This window comes from Mirounga angustirostris, unplaced genomic scaffold (genome assembly GCF_029215605.1).
Source record: "Mirounga angustirostris isolate CCGP_5_RB_7025 unplaced genomic scaffold, mMirAng1.0.hap1 SCAF_4, whole genome shotgun sequence".
Classification (NCBI taxonomy): domain Eukaryota; kingdom Metazoa; phylum Chordata; class Mammalia; order Carnivora; family Phocidae; genus Mirounga; species Mirounga angustirostris.
This window is the reverse complement of record NW_026991712.1, coordinates 86243783-86249643: the sequence shown is the minus strand read 5'-3', so window position 1 is coordinate 86249643 and position 5861 is coordinate 86243783.

Below are 5861 nucleotides of genomic sequence, written 5' to 3'. Positions count from 1 at the left end.
AGCCTCCTGCTTTCTCTCTTGCTTCCACTCTGCCCGCCCCCCCCCCCCCCTTTAGTCTCATCACCTAAGCTAATAAGCAAAGTAATGGCAAGTACTACAGTGATCATGTAAACACATCAGAAAGGTCATTATTATCCCCCTGCTTAAAACCATCCCTTGGCATTCCATATCACTGAGTAAAATGCCCTACAAAATGCCCCACTCCATTATCTCTGTGATCTCATCTACTACCACTCTTTCATTCAGCTCCAAAATCCTAATCCCTTCTGTTCCTTGAACATGCCAAGGATAATTTCACCTCAAGGCCTCTGGACTTGATGCTTTCTGCCTGGATTGCTCTTAATCCAGATATAGGATTTGCTTCCTCCATCCCCTTCAGATTTTTATTCAAATATGACCTCAGTGAAGCCTTCCCTGATCACCCTATTCAATTCTGAAGGCTGTCGGGCACTCTGGCGTCCCGATTTTCTTTTTTTCTTTTTCGATAGTACTTATCATCACCTACCATACTAGTACTAGTTTATGTTTATTGCTTATCATTTCACTCCCTCTGGTAGAATATAAACTCCTTAAAGAGAGGAATCATTGTCATTGATATATCCTGAATGCCTACAGCAGCACCTGGTATAATTAAATATTTGTTGAACTAAAGAATGAATATTTTTCAACAGCAGATCTTGCAGGCCTCAGAACCTGCTATAAAGTGTTTTTCACCTAAGGAATGTAAATGCCTTAAGGCATTTTGTGTCACATTGTCTTTGTATCTCCAGGACCTAGGATAGTATCAAATAAAGTAAAGGCTCAACAAATGATAAATGAGTAAGACCTGCCAGCACTGGTTTTCTCATTCTATCAGTAAGCCTGTATTTTCCCCTTCAAAATGAGGCTCTAAACCTTACTGACCCTTTAAACCATTGCTTCTGAAAAGCACGTATGTGAGCAAAGTATAGTTTGGAAAAAATACATCCAATATTATGGTACAGTTTCATATATGGGAAATAAGCTATTCTATCAGATTACAAACTACAGAAACTAGAATTCCAAGATGTCTCCTTAGATGATAGGCTCATCACAAAATGCAGTTATTCTCTAGAGAGGTTATTAGAATTTCCCAGGGAAGGTAAGTATTTGTTTCAAAGAAGTATGAGAAATACATACCAAGACCCACCTTCTCTGATGGTGCAGCATGACATAATGGAATAAACCTTGGTTTTGAGTAACACACTGAGGGAACTCCAACATGTCACTCAAGTTATTCATGCCTCAGCTTCCCCATTGTATCTATAGCATCTAACACCAACGTCTCACAGAATATTCACTCAAAGTCTGCTGAATGGGTTAATGATTCCATCTCTGCAGAGTTGTAAGTTTATTCTGTTTGAGTGCTTTTAACTGTCTGGGTTCAATTCCCCAGAGGGAAATGTTTTTCTAGGAACTGATTTTATTTCTAATGCTTGGAATTGGATAGGTTTTAAATCCTTAGTCTCCCAGTTACTAGCTATGATTCCTTTAGGTAATTAACTTCTCTGAGGTTGTTCCCTCAGTTATAAAGTAAGAATCTCTACTTCAAGAGACTATTGTGACGATTAAATGCAATGTATAAAACACAGTTACTGTGGTACCGGCATAAAGGACAGCCATGTAGACCAACAAAACAGGATAGAGAGCACAGAAATAAACCTCACATATATGGCCAGTTGATTTTTGACGAAGGTGCCAAGACTATCCAATAGGGAAAGGACAGTCTGTTCAACAAATGGTGCAGAAAAAACTGGGTATCCACATGCATAAAGTTGGACCCCTTCTGCACATCATATACAAAAATTAACACAAAAGGGATCAAAGGCCTAAACTTAAAGATAAAAACTATAAAATTTGTAGAAGAAAACATGGGAAAATCTTCATGACATCAAATTTGGCAGTGATTTCTTGGCTTGGTACCAAAAACACATTTAACAATAACAAAAAACAGATAAATTGGACTTCATCAAAATTAAAAACTTTTGTGCAACAAAAGACACTATCAAGAGAGTGAAAAGACAATCCACAGGAGAAAATATTTGTGAGTCATATATCTGGTAAGTGACTAATATCCCAGAGTGTATAAAGAACTCCTATAATTCAACAACTTATGAAAACCAACCTAATTCAAAAATGGGTGAAGGACTTGAATACACATTTCTGCAAAGATATACAAATGGCCAATAAACACATGAAAAGATGCTCAACATCATTAGTCATCATAGAAAAGCAAATCAAAACCCACAAGGAAAAAAAAACTGTACAAGGAGATATCACCTCACACCCATTAGGAATGACTACTATCAAAAAAATTAAAAACAAAACAAAACAAAACAAAAACAGGGGCACCTGGTGGCTTAGTCAGTTAAGCGTCTGACTCTTGGTCTCAGAGTCCTGAGTTCAAGCTCCACGCTGGGTGTGGAGCCTACTAAAAACAAACAAACAAACACCCCCTGCCCCCCAGAAAATAACAAGTGTTGGTGAGGATATAAAGAAATTGGGGGGGGGGGGGGAAAGACATTGGAACCCTGTGCCCTGGTAGTGGACATGTAAAATGGTGCAGCTGCATGGAACACAGTATGGTGGTTTCTCAAAAAATTAAAAATAGAATTAGCATAGGATCCAGCAATTTTCCTTCTGGGTAAACACCCAAAAGAACTGAAAGCAGGGTGTCAAAGAGATCTTTGAACACCCATGTTCACGCCCATTATTCAAAATAACTAAAAAGTAGAAGCAACCCAAGTGTCCTGGGTGGCTCAGTTGGTTAAGCGTCTGCCTTCGGAGTCCAGGGATCCAGCTCCCTGCTCAGCGAGGAGCCTGCTTCTCCCTCTCCTGCTCCTCTCCTCCCCCACCCCTGCTCATGCATGCGCTTTCTCTCTTGCTCTCTCTCTCTCAAATAAATAAAATCTCTAAAAAAATAAAATAAAATCTTTAAAAAAAAGAATGGATAAACAAAATGTGGTACATATGTACAATGGATTATTCAGCCATTAAAAGGAATGGGCTTCTGATACATGCTACAACATGGATAAACCTTGAAAATATGCTAAGTGAAATAAACCAGACACAAAAGGACAAATATTGTATGATTGCACATATATGAGGTATCTAGATTAGACAAATAAAGAGTAGAGGCTACCAAGGAGGAGAGGAGAGTGGGGGGGAATTATTGCTTAATGATGACTGAATTTGTTTCGAGTGATGAAAAAGTTTTGGAAATAGCTGTGATACATAGTTGTGATAGTTACACAACATTGTGCAAATACTTAATGCCACTAAACTGTACACTTAAATATGGTTTAATGGTAAACTTCATGTTATATATATTTTGCTTCAATAGAGAAATATTTAGTACAGTGCCAGGCACAATTGATCATTGCTACTGTGATATGTTCCTTCAAGAAATATTTATTGAGGGGCGCCTGGGTGGCTCAGTCGTTAAGTGTCTGCCTTTGGCTCAGGTCATGATCCCAGGGTCCTGGGATCGAGCCCCGCATCAGGCTTCCTGCTCGGCGGGAAGCCTGCTTCTCCCTCTCCCACTCTCCCTGCTTGTGTTCCCTCTCTCACTGTCTCTGTCAAATAAATAAATCTTTAAAAAAAAAAAATTTATTGAGGGGCTCCTGGCTCCTCTCAGTCAGTACAGCATATGACTCTTGATCTAGGGATTTTAAATTTTGAGCCCCATACTGGGTGTAGAGAGGACTTAAAAAAAATACTTATTGAGCATTTTTTAAAAAAGATTTTATTTATTTATAAAAAGATTTTATTTATTTGTCAGAGAGAAAAAGAACACAAGCAGGGGGAGTGGCATGCAGAGAGAGAAGCAGGCTCCCATGCGGGACTCAATCCCAGGACCCTGGGATCATGACCTGAGCCAAAGGCAGAAGCTTAACCGAATGAGCCACCCAGGCGTCTCTTGAGCATTTGCTGTTTTAAAGATTTCTTTATTTGGGGGGGTGGGGAGGGGGCAGAGGAAGAGAATTTCAAGCAGACGCCCTGCCAAGCGTGGAGCTCGATCCCAAGACCTGATGATCATGACCTGAGCCGAAATCAAGAGTGAGACGATCAACCAACTGAGCCACCCAGGTGTCCCATTTATTGAGCATGTAAATGCTGGGCATAATACTAGGCACTGGGAATATAGTGGTTCAAAAAAACAAAACAAAACAAAACCAACAACAAAGACCCAACCTCCAGGTAACTGAAAATCTAATGGAGAGAGAAAGGCAAATAAGCAATACATCACAACAAATATAGAAATAAACTACTACTGAGCCTGGGTGGTTCAGTCGGTTAAGCGTCTGCCTTCAGCTCAGGTCATGATCCTAGGGTCCTGGGATCGAGCCCCATGTTGAGCTCCCTGCTCAGTGGGGAGTCAGCTTCTCCTCCCTCTGCCTGCTGCTCCCCCTGCTTCTGTGTGTGCGCGCGTGCTCTCTTGCTCTGTGTCAAATAAACAATACATAAAATCTTTAAAAAAAGAAAGAAAGAGGGGCGCCTGGGTGGCTCAGTTGGTTAAGCGACTGCCTTCGGCTCAGGTCATGATCCTGGAGTCCCGGGATCGAGTCCCACATCAGGCTCCTTGCTCGGCAGGGAGCCTGCTTCTCCCTCTGACCCTCCCCCCTCTCATGTGCTCTCTCTCTCTCTCATTCTGTCTCAAATAAATAAATAAATAAAATCTTAAAAAAAAAAAAAAGAAAGAAAGAAACTACTATTACAGAGTTAAGCTGAAAAAGATAAATTCAAGACACAAAAAAGTGAACAGAAGAAGAAAAGTTGGTAAAGAGATAGGGAAGTCATCTCAGAGAACATCCAAACTGAGAGATGGTAAACAGGCAGAAGGAGAAAACATCATGTCCCAGAAGTACACTGGATGGGACAAGTAGCTAGACAGAAAAGAATAATTCAATCATGAAAGGCCTTAAATGCCATGCTAGTAGTTTGGACTTTATCTTGAAAACAATGGGAACCAATTACCTACTTAAGCAGGAAAGTGAAATGATCAAGGTTGCATTTTAGGGGGCACCTGGGTGGCTTAGTCGTTAAGCGTCTGCTTTCAGCTCAGGTCATGATCCCAGGATCCTGGGATCGAGCCCCACATCAGGCTCCCTGCTCAGCGGGAAGCCTGCTTCTCCCTCTCCCACTCTCCCTGCTTGTGTTCCCTCTCTCGCTGTGTCTCTCTGTCAAATAAATAAAATCTTTAAAAAAAAAAAAGGTTGCATTTTAGAACAATCATTCTGACCTAAGTAAGGGTGGAGGGATTGAAGGCCAGGCAACACCGATGCAAAATGGTTAACGGACTGTTGTAATCCAAAAGAGTTGTAGTCCAGAAGGGAGCTGGGACTCGGGTTATGGCATTTAGTCCTCAAGACAGGGATCAAGTGGATACTAGTGATGGTTGAGTGTGGAGGAAGACTCAATGATCAGGCTTCTGTCTGGCACAACCGAGGGATTATCGCTAACATTTATTAAATTCTATGTGCCAGAAACCATGCTGAGCATTTGACATGCATGATCTCATTTAATCCTCACCACAAACCCCTATATACAATTATTCTCATTTTACAGGGGAAACTAGATATTATGTTAAACAATTTGCCAAGATCATGATTAAATCCAGATCTAAGTAAAAAACTACATATGTAAGATAACTGGTACATAGTCCCAATATTTTCCTCTCCCTTCAAACACCTACATTTAACATATCACTCCATTATTACTTTACCTTGTTAGTATTCAGTGAGTTACTATTCCTTAATGTTTTCTGTTAACACAGAGGCAAACTCTCATTTCATACTTAGTGCACTTCTGAAAACTTTGAAGTACAATGTCAAATTTCACAA